Source organism: Rousettus aegyptiacus, unplaced genomic scaffold (assembly GCF_014176215.1).
Source record: "Rousettus aegyptiacus isolate mRouAeg1 unplaced genomic scaffold, mRouAeg1.p scaffold_m13_p_16, whole genome shotgun sequence".
In the NCBI taxonomy this organism is placed as follows: Eukaryota; Metazoa; Chordata; class Mammalia; order Chiroptera; family Pteropodidae; genus Rousettus; species Rousettus aegyptiacus.
Window position 1 is genome coordinate 9994064 of NW_023416291.1, and position 11809 is coordinate 10005872.

General features: G+C 39.2%; 1 long non-coding RNA gene across 1 annotated transcript; it reads left to right on the forward strand.

Moving 5' to 3' along the window:
• The first annotated feature begins 1813 nt into the window (after nucleotides 1–1813).
• On the forward strand, nucleotides 1814–10884 carry LOC107516226. Its single transcript, XR_001598223.2, has 3 exons — nucleotides 1814–1919; nucleotides 2361–2567; nucleotides 8813–10884. It is a non-coding gene; the product is annotated as an uncharacterized LOC107516226 (long non-coding RNA).
• The last annotated feature ends 925 nt before the right edge of the window (nucleotides 10885–11809 follow it).

Below are 11809 nucleotides of genomic sequence, written 5' to 3' on the forward strand. Positions count from 1 at the left end.
AATGTGTTTTTCTCATTCAGCCCTCTTGATAAACTGAGAAGATAGATATTATCCACATTTTGGCAAAGGAAGACACAGATGCTTGGAAAACTTACTCGGCTTCCCAAGTGCACTCAGGGTGTGCCCAGCTTCAGGACCTGGCCCTGCCTAGTTACAGAGATGCCTCCATGCTCATGGAGAGTGCAATTTAGTCACTTTTACCCCCTCCCAAGGGGTGTGATTGCTAATGTGACCACAAGTTTTAAGTCTGTTTTGCTTTGTTCGAGTGGCTATACATTTGGATAATCTTAACACTGGATATAAACCTCATAGTACAGTTCAAGTCGGGGGATGGTGCAAGGAGAGTTGAATATTCCCATACATGGGCTTTCCATTCTCTCCTAAAAAGGACTTCGTATTTTCTCCACTATTATCGCAAAGTGAATATCTTTTTTAACTATGCCTGATAAAAGGGACTCACAGGTCGACTGGGGGAGTGACTATACCCATGCAGGGTGGAGAGCAAGGAGGGACAAAAAAAGGGGACCGACCTCACTTCCGCTGTGCCAGAGAAAGTGATTAATTTCAAATGGTCAGTGTATGGGACGACCATTGCTGCAATAATCCTGAATGACATACAGCCACAAGTTCTCAGCAGCACAAGAAATAAGAGTTGATTTAGCTCATGCACCTGTGGGACAGCTCAGGGGTGCTTAACCTAGAGTGGGCTCACCTGGGGCGGCTCCTCCCACACATCTGGCATCGCCCTTTGATGAGCTGGATGGCCGGCCGAGGCAAGACTTTTTTCACAGCAAGGGCAGAGGATCAGGAGAGCGACTTGAAACTTGCACGGCCTCTCAAGACATGGACACAGAGTTGGCACAGTCATTTCTGCCATGCTCACATTGCCAAAGGAAATCCCACGGCCGAGGCAAAAGTCAAAGGAAAGGAAATACACCCTATCCTTCCAGAAGGGGGAATAAGAAAGCCTCGTGGCAAAGGGCAGCACACCTGACAAGGGGCAGCTTTGGGGTCATTAACGCAAATCACTGGAACCCGAACGACCTCAGGAGCCGTCCCACCCCAGTCCAGGACGCTGAAAGAGCTATCAGTTGGGTGAGTACTGCCAGTGGAAAAAAGACAAAAACTCAATTTCTAGAGGTTTGAGAAATTTTCAGGCAACTGTGGTAGGGTCTGTCAGACTGACAGAGATACCCAGGCAGTTGCTGTGCTATTTTCAAGCACGGGGAGGTATGTGGCGTCTGAGGCAAATGGAGTTTTCAACACCCACAGCTCAGGCACTAACCTCTCCTTTCCTTTTTTTCTTTTGAATGAGAAAATGACTGAACTGAAGAATGATTAATATCCTATTAATTTAAGCCTCTCTGTGTCCCTAGGCCTTGCATTAGTTAAAATAGCTATAATGACTTACAGGTAAAGATTCACATTCGCATGTGCTTCAATATTTATGAAATGGCCTCACATGATGTGAATTGAGTCCAAATAATCCCATTATATGAAAAGCCTGGGATTAATCTCACCAATTTACACGTGAACCACCTAATTAAGGTCACTTTGCTAGCTCCAGAATTGTTTAGAACCTTAAGTTCCCCATCTCTTCACTTCTGTGCCCCTTCCCAAAGCCTTCCTGCTCCTCCACGACGTTTTTTCATGTCATTCGCCAACTGCCCTGTATCATCAGTTTCGATTCCCAAGGGTGACTGTCCGGGCCCGAACCGGGCCACCTCCCGCCGGCTCCGCCCCGCACGGGCGCCTCGGCCCACGGCGCTTCGCTCTGTTATGCTTCACAGGTGTTGCGGTTTTTATAAACTTGCCCGGAGGGAAGGCAAGAGCCTCCACCCGTGAAAGTGCCGCGACTTGCCTTGTTGCCCCTCGCACTTGATTTGGCGGTCTGGACCTGAAGCCGCAGCGCCTCCGAGGTAGGACTGACGTGGGAGGGCGCCACAAGCCGGAGCTAGAGCTGGACCAGAAGCGGGGTCCTGAGCATAAAGGGCGGGGTGCCTCTGGGCGAGGCTTCAGGGCGTCTCTGCTGACAAGGCTCCCCAAGGAATCTACGCAGGCCCTGTGTGTGGAAAGTAGTTGTCTCAAAGTTCTTTTTTGGGATAGAAAGAGAGAAAAGAAAAGAAAAACACCTGCTAGCGTGTCTGCGTGTGCATTGGGGATGGAGCGGTGGCTATTTTTCCTAAAAATAAGGACAGAGAATGAAGGTGGGGGCCTCGTTTGACTGTTTTTTTCGGCGTCTTATCTGGCAAACCTGTGTATCTGCCTCATAGCCACTTCTACCCCCTAGCCCGAGGCCGACTGGGTCTCTCTGTACTAGAGAATATTTATATTGACTTTTTTTTTTTTTTTAATACCAGCGGCCATGAAAGTTCTACGTGGGGGTCATTGTGTATAGCGTTAGAGAATGTGGACGTCAGCGCTCAGAGAACCCTGCTGCCGCGGGGGTCGTTTCTAAGATACCTGCCTCGGCCTCCGTCGGGGGCCGCCGGGGTCGAGCCTGCCAGCGTCGGTGGTCAGTACCAATTCCTCGCATCCATCCGCGGTGTCAGAGCTCCTTGGAAAAGGTGTGTTTTTTTTTCATTTGTTAGAGAACAAAGAGAATGGTGTCTTATATTGTCATAATCTTTGCAGGTGTTTTCCTGTGTTAAAGAACTCTGTTCCATTTCTGATGGGTGCAATTTGAGCTCCCTTAGGAAGTTACTGGGAAGACTTGCTTCCTTATCTTCCCAATGTGTTAGTCATATGAAGGGCCCTTAAGTAGAAACCCATGTGTGTCTGGGGCAAACACTGAAATGGTCTCTCTGCATAATGTCATTAAATAGTTTGCCTCATGAACAACATTTGTTAAAGTATTGGTTATTCTGAGGCTTTAGGAGAATTATAGAAATAATATCAGCAGCTGTTATAAGAATAGATTTGCTAGAATTAAATTATTTTTATTGAAGGATTCTAAATTTTTTTTTGCATACATGTTTTAGTGTGACTTTTTAAAAATGTACAACTTTACCATAAAACATTCATTTCTTCATTTATTTATGGCATAAATTATCTTCATTTTCTAGATGTGTAAAGAAAGTAAATTTTCTAATGTCTTCTAATAATAGTGACAAGTATTTAGCAGTTACCATGTGACAGGTACACTAGTAACTCATACTTGTATTATTTCCTTAACTCCTTAAAACATGCTAAGATGTCGATATTTATTGTTACATACACTTGACAAATGGATAAACTCTTACTTAGAAAATTCAAGCTGTTTTCCAAAAGTCACACAGGTAGTAAGAGGAAGAGCCAGTTTTCAAAACCAAGGTCAGCTAATTACATATGATCATTTTTAAACCACTATGGTTTATTAATACCCAGAACCTGGCATGAAACTTATGCGCAATACAAGTGTGGCTTCTACATTTAAAAAAAATTTTTTTCCATCCTAGCATAAAAGAGAGAAAAGCGGGTTGATACTGAGACAGTTGCTTTCACAGAGCACAAAAGAAACAAAACAATATCTGAAGTAAAAATGTGTGGAGAAGAGTTTTCTTTTTTCCCAAGTATTTGAACACTCTCCTGTGTGTTCCAGACTTCTGTTGGTACAGAAAGGCAGCATCGAGTGTTGGACAAAAAGAAACTATGTTGAGAGGGTAATGTCATCTCATCAATGTCATGGAAATCCATTAGTCATAAAGCAGGGAGGCCCGGGAAGACTGGCCACTCGGAGAGCAAGCTGTCTGATTGGCTGGGGGATTATAATAGCTTCTAATGTGATTAAGGACTCTACCTAAAAACAAAAACAAAACAAAAAACATTACACCAGAGCCAAGGCTGGGCTGTCAGCTCGTGGGGATAGAGCCAACAGTAGGGCTATTCATTCAGCGGTGCACATGACGAAACTCGGCTCAGACCACAGGGCGCACATTTTTAAATGAGGCCTCATAGAGCCTATTATTTAGTAATGGGATTTGTGGGCATCAAGTCTTGTGCATGAAAAATCTGCATTTAGGTGACCAATTTTCCATGGCACAGAATGATTTATTGAATTAGAAAACTGAGCAAAACAGTACAAATGTTCTGACAACTTTTATAGGTTCCCTTATCTTATATCTGTGCCTTGTCAAAAATGATACATTCATTGACAGGTAAACTAAGTCAAACGGTCAGCTTACATTGTCAAGTGTAAATAATGGCATGATGCAAAGTGAATTTAAAAATTTACAAATCACTTATGTTTGGTGAAATTTAATAATGTACACGAAAGGAGCCAGCCCAGTCCCTGGCACATAGGAGAGATTCTATGAATGTGTCTTGAATCTTCTGGAAAAAACTCCTCTAAGACAATATTAATTATTAAACTGCTTCTATCACACAGAACTCTCTGGGTAGAACTGTATAATTTTGCTTTCCTTTGTGATGCTGGAACCAGGTTATAAAATATGCATGCTTTATTTATTTATTCTGTCTTGGAATTAGTAGCTAACGACTTCTTAATTTCATAATCATGGGCTTCTTCATTTCCTTTCCTCTCTTTTGGAATGCGGAAGGAGATTTTTATTCGGAGGCATGAATTCCGAGATGCCATTTTGCTCGCATTAAATTGAATTTTTGCCATGTGTTGTGTTAGACACAGTCACTGGTGGGGATTCTTTGGGTGTTACTGAAAATTACTTGGATAGGAAAACACTGCATCGGCTCAGCGTAGGATGAGAAAGTGGCGAAGCAGGGACGCGAGGGACCGTTTTGCAATATGTGGCCGTGGCTGGGATTCTTCCCGCGTCATTTCCAGCCAAAACATCTATCCTCAGAGCTTTGTCACTTGACAGTAACAATATTTAGGCCAAAAAGTCTTAAATCTGTCTTAGTGTAGGCATTTTCTCTTAGCACCTACCTAACCTATTAATTTTTAACACTATTTAAAGACTAGGAAGTCTCAGTTAAAGAAAGAAAGAAAGAAACAGTGAAACTCAATGAAGAAATTATCAAGGAACATAAAATCTTAATAAGAAAAATTGAAAAGAAATGAGAGCCGTAGCCAGCAATGACAGTTGGCGCTTCCCTTCCTGTCTTCCCCGCTACTTTTTTCCCCTACCACTTAATATATGTCCTGCTTCTCTCAACGTGGCACATAAAAGGACCATCTGTTCTTTGGCTGTTTTGCCGCATCAGTGACATTCGAATCCTTTCCTTTAGTCATTCCCCACTTCAGTTCTGGTTCCTTAATCCAACTAGTCAAATAGAATTTGTCATTTAGACTGTGCCTATAACTCATTTTTAAAAAACTGAATTTTGTAAATTTATGAACATATAACTAAAATGTATTTAATACATTTTTTTAAAAATTTATAATTTTTAAAATTTCAAACACAGGTATATATTCCTTTTATAATCAAAAGTAGAGTGGCCAACCATTCTAGTTAGCCTGAAATTGCCCAGTTTTATTACTGAAAGTCCTGTGTCTTGAGAAACCCAAGAATTCCAGGATATTTGATCACCATAAAAAAGATAACAATAGTTCTAAACATCTTGGCATCCAAGGCAAAAATGAGTTTCTGTTTATTATATAACTCATTATTATTATGAGGAACAAAGTGTATCAGTTCTCTCGAAGGTGGTGTGTGTGTGTGAATGTGTATTGTTTTATTTTTTATTTGTTAACTACTAAATTTAAAGAAAAGTTAAATTAAGCAGCTCTTGGGAATATAATGGGGTATCTCTCTGAAGACTATGTTATTTTATATGGCAAAGATTAAAGAATGTAATTAAAGATTCTGATCAGTAGAGTTTGAGCTAATAAAAAGATGGATTATCCCGAGTGAGTCTGACCTAATCAGGTAAACCATTTAAAAGCAGCATTCGGTTTTCCCTGAGTTCAGAGAAGTCTTGAAGAAGAAAGCCCCCCTGAGTTTTATATCTATAAAAAATAAAAATAAAAAAAAAGCGGCCAACAATCTGATGAGCTGGGAACTGGATTCTTCTGTAGTTAAGTCTCCGGATGAGATCCCAACCCTTGCTGACACCCAGATTGTGATTCTGTGAGACCCTGAACAAGGAACTCAGGCTGTGCCCAGACTATTGACTCATGAAATCTCTAAGATAATGAGTGCGTTGTTTTAAGCCATTAATTTTGTGGTAATTTGTTACGTGACAATAGAAAACTAACATGTCACTAGAAATGGAATTGCTACTGATGATATAATTCAGTTAAAAAAATTATCATACTCTGAAGACCAAAGGCCCCTTTACTCTCACAATATAGATAAGACACTGTTAATAGACAATTTTCTTCTAGTATATTTCTAAGCATACGTCATTTTTTTAAACACCAAGGACAAACATGTAAACTATGCTGCCCCTTTATGGCATTTGTTCTAGCTGCAGAGGGCATTGGACATTAATATTAATATTAATGCTAATGCAGTTAGCATTAATGCAATAGTTAGGTGGAGGGCCAGGGGAGGGAGGGAGCAATTGGGGAGATCATTTCATGAACTATATAGATGTCTATCCAATGTACTGTATATTTGAAACTAATTTAAATAACTTTTTTAAAAAGTATATGTACTCGAAAAAAAGGAAGACAATAATTCAAAACGTTACTATCAAAACAAATATTTACAAGAATACGACGTATATATTTCCCACTGGACTTTAATTTCTCTTGCACACTGGGAGGGATGGGTATGTATATGAAGAATCTTAAAGTCATCAGGGATTCTGCGAGCCTGTGCTGACATGGCCCCTGTCACCCGAGCAGACACGTGAAATGAAGGCTGTGCAGAGACAGACCCTCTCGCAGTACTGAATATGAAACCTGCTGTCTGACAGGCAAAGCATAACCACTTAGCTATTTCTTTTGAGCTCCATTTACCCCACAAAAGGCTATTCTTTAACCCTATAGTGCAATTCACAGCAGTATAATGCAGACCTTTGATGTCTAAAGCTGGCTTAAACACAGCACAGAAACATGAAGTTTGCATTGCTGTATGTGTATACTGAGATGGTCAAACAATATATGTCTTGAAAAGGGATCAACAGATTTAATAGAGATATCTTATTTCTCACGTCAACGAATAATTCATCAGAAAACCTGAAAGCTTTACTTCGAAACTTCTGGAGAAAAAAATGTTAAGTGCTGATTTGCAATAATAAATGAAGAGAAATTTTATTTTTATGTGGCTTTGCATTATGTGTAATTAAACATAACCCTTTTTAAAAAGGATTAAAAGAGGACAGATGTGCATTAATGCAGCCCCTCTGAAATGTGCAACTAACATAAGATAATGATTGTCTTCAAGTAGCAGCATACAAAGTGCTAAAAAAATAAAAATTTTGGGCTTAAAACTTTTAATAATCAACAGCAAAACTAACATGCAAAATACTATTGTGTGCATAAATGCAGTATATGACAAAGTAATTTTTTTGCATATAAAAAGTGATGGCATTTCTACAGTTTTGATAAAGCTGTTTTCAGCTAAGCCATACTTAAATGTAAGTAGCAAGCCTAGGGTTGTATTGGCAGGCAGTCTACTAATCTCATTAATAAATCCTGGATTAATTTAAGAGTTGAGGTTGCAAACTGCAAATCTTAATCATCACTTTTCAGAAGTAAAGTCCAAATACAAAATTCAAGTTCTCAGCTAGTGTATATTCTCTTTTTGAATTAGAAAAGCATTATCAGTCGAGCTACCTCCCAAATTAGCCTCCCAATTCTAGGCATTGAACAGACTAACTTAGGGATGGTGGGAATTATAACATCACTATGCTTTGGATTTTGATCACATACAAAATGAGTTAATTTCGGAGACATACATTTAGTGTATAAGATGTAGGAAATGAAACCTCTTTCTGAAAATAGCTTCTAGATTTATCTGTGATCACTTTTCTGAGTGTCATTTTCTGTATTGGTATTAGACTTCCTAATTTTCTTCCCCGTAGGGGAAAAAAAGGCATGACAAGTTTTATGATGTCATTAACAGACTCTCTGCTGACGTTGAAACAACATAAATTGTCATGCTTGCAACAATAAAGGCTGACTCTTGGAGAGTCTATATTTCTAAGTGTGATGTTATCTACACATACAGAATGAGAGTAGAATTGAGACGTGTAACTCAATACATCAGTCTAAACATGTTCACTAACGGAACCAAAGGAAGCCTCACATTTTCCAGAAAGTGTCTAAATTTCCCAGGTTCTCATTTCTAACTGGAACCTCTGTGTATTAGCCAAAAGTATTATTTCTTGAATATGGTATTTCTTAAATCTCAACAGAAAATGTGTACAATCTGAGAGTCATCGAATAATTTAATAGTTACCACACATTCAACAATTTCTATGAATCAGGAAGTGCTTGTGAGCCTCTACGTATACTACTTCCTTAATTATCTGAACAACACCTGAAGGTCCATACAATGGTATACTACTGATACACAAAACAGCAAGGGGAAATTCTAAAAGCCTTCTACTAAGTGGAGGAAACCACACCTAAAAGAGTAGGTAAGGTGTGGTTGCCTTTATTTGTGAACTCTTAAAAGACAGAACTGTAGTGACAGGAAGTAGGTCTGAGTTTGCAGGGGTCTGGGCCTCAGGGAGGGAGTGACCACAGGGTAGCACAGGGACCTTTTCAAGGATGATACAGATGTTTTAAATCATGCATGTGGTGGTGGTTACACTCCTGTACCCATTTGTCAAAAGTCATCACAAAAAATAACTCTGAATTTTATTGAATGAAAGTATATCCCAGTAGGGTTGATATTTGAGAATTAGAAAAAAAAAAAATCACTGGAGGTAAAAGTATACCTTTGTTTTGTTTTTGAGGAAGACTCTGAGGTTGGAGTTGAGTAACCAGCACAAGATCTCGCAGTGAGCTGGACCCACCTCTGTTTGGCCCCAGGACCAGGAATTCCACGAAAGCAGGTAGGAATTCGAATGGCGCTCCGTGACATCATGTGTCTCGTACAGAGTGAGATACTCAATGCATGTTTGCAACACATATATGAAAAAGTTTCTGGAAGCCCAGGTTCTGCCCACTTTCCTGCGTAGCCTCGCGTCATAAGAAGTGTTCTGAAATCATCATCGCCTCCCTAATTCTCCGGATGGATTTAATCTATAAGTAGATTAAATCTCTCTTCACTATTAAGCGATAAAGTACAATCTTTAATTTTCAAATCAGAGTTTCTCCTGTGAGATTAAAAGCATGAATTCTTCTTGCTGGTGCTGGAATTCCAGGGCTTATATCTTACATAAAATCCCTTTGCTTTCTTAATGCGTTTCTAGGTAACAGTGTTGGAAATTTGTATTAATATTTTCTGTTTTAATTTGGGCCTTTTCTGACCACAGTTCGCTCTAATGAGTTGCACCTAAGACTGTCCATCCCTCGGCAGTGGTGCAGATACACAGCGCTTGTCCAAGGGGCCTGGCCTTGACCTCTGTGGTTTTCATTCTGTTTATAAATGGCCTTGTCTCCTGCCACAGACTCTCTGAGCATGCCCAATTTAAAAATGTTCTGTCTCAGATTTCAGATACTGCAATCGCTCCTTGCATCTGGAACACTCATGTTTACTGGAGAGAGTTTCTTATAAACAATTTAAATGTGGTTGTCAAAAATCCATGCCAGCTGCTGCAGCTTCCTCCGCCATGCTCAGGATAATTACATCTGCAGATTGCTAGGAAACAGGGCTCGCTCTTTCTCTCTCTCTCCCTTCCTTACTCTGTGTGTCTTTTCAAAGACTTCCAGACTCACCACCTGAGTCTGTTTGAGATTAATGAAAAGTATAATGTAAAGAATGGTATTTCTTCCCCTTTCCTACAAAAAAAAAAAAAAAATGAGGATTTCAATGAAGTCTGCTTCTATGTGAAGATCATTCAAGATGCAATTTAAAAATAGAAAACACAATCAGACATAAAAATGCAGAAGTACATTTGTAAGAATCATAAGTCTCTTGCTATCTATTAGCTGAAAATATCACCAAATGATCCATTGTGTTAGCGTTTAATGTAAGGAAGCAAAATAAAGCAGTACTGAGGGCAGTAGCAGGACCACCGTGTGTATAAGAGTGAAGAAAACTCACTTTATCTCAATCATTTAAAAAGATGCATCTAGTCACCTCGCGCCTTGCAAGGAGGGGGATGATATGTACACAAAATCCAAGAAGAAAGCGAGTGTGTTATTGCATTTATAAGCATGGCGAAACTATTGAGAATAAATTCTCCTTAAAAAATTAAGGACACTTTTCCTTTAAGCACTTGACTTCCATACTTCAGGTGAATCACACACATGCATCAATATTAGAACACTGTGTCTTTCTCTGACAGTGATTGGAGGTTAAGGCATTTCCATGCCGGTACATAAACTGCATTATTTTTATAACTAACTAGAAAATGCTTATAAGGAAACTGAGGTTGGTACGGGAACGAGGAAAATGCTCTTTTTAGGAGTGTGCAAATAGTACATGCTCTGATATCCTTGGTGACAGTATAGATCCGTTTTGACAGTAGGCGATTCGGTGTAAACTACAAATGAAGATGCACATAGGAACTTCTGATAGAGACTTGGGTCAGAGTTGACAGATTTGGCAAATAAAATTATAGGATAGTAATTAAATTTCAGTTTCAGGTAAATTGCAATACTTAGTATAAGTTTGTCCTATTAAATTTTGGAATACACTTATATTTTTAAAAACTATCTGAAATTCAGATTTAACTGGATGTTCTATATTTTAGCCGGAAACTCTAATTTGGTATAAAAATGGTATGAAAGCAAAGCTATGAGTTACTCTGAAAGTACTAAGTGCCTTCAAAATTAATATTATGTGAAGTATTCTTAATGTTTGTTGTTAGTGTTTGGAAAAATGGAACAGTATTTGGGGGCCAGAGCATGAAGGCTTTCATTGGTCAGTGAAATTTTGTCAATGATAAAAAAAATATTTTAATGAATAATGAGAAATGAACTTTAAAAGAAGTGATATCTCTGCTATTATTTTAAAATATTACTAGTTTAAATAGAAGGAGGACATGACAATATCGGTCCTTCTTTTTAAGGTTTGTAAAATCCAAAAATTTTGGTACTATGGGATGCTAGTATTCTCTTTTCATCATCCGAAGTCCTGTTATTTTTTTGACTGGTTAGTATTTAAGGAGATTCCATTTTTCTTTTTACTTTCCATCGACTCGTGTTCACATGGTGATGGCTCTTTCTCGGCTTTGGTGCAACCAGCACCACCCCGAAGCAAGGAGAACTACTCCCCTATTTGTAATCAAATCCGCTAAATAAAAAAAGTTTTGCACTCAATTTACTACTAATTATATTGCACGTCTAGACTTGGACCACTTATTCCCCTCATAGTTACCATCTTAGTCTAATTCGTTCTCTCCTGTACACCTGTACCAGCCTCCTCACTGATTCCTCTCCTGGCCCGTTTCAATTTACTTTATGCCAAGTAGCTATCCAATATTTTAATTTAATTTAATTTTATATTTAAAAAATAAAATCTGATCATATCACTTCCTTGTGCGAAACCCTCTCGTGGCCTCACATCACCCTTAAAATAAAATCCCAGCAACTAGCCAAGACCTAATGATGGCTTGAGTACCTATAGCTATGTTTCTACCATTCCCTCCCTGCCCTGGCTCTCGTTGCTTCTCAAACATGCCCCTGGTTTATCCTCCGTGCAGGGCATTGCTCATGTTTCCTTTCTGTAAAACTTCTTTCCTTAATACCTTTTCATCACTCATTTTCTCACTGCATTCAAGTCCAGCCTCTAACATCACTGCTTCAGGGTAGAGAAGAATATGGTATTCTCTATCCCCAGCATACACT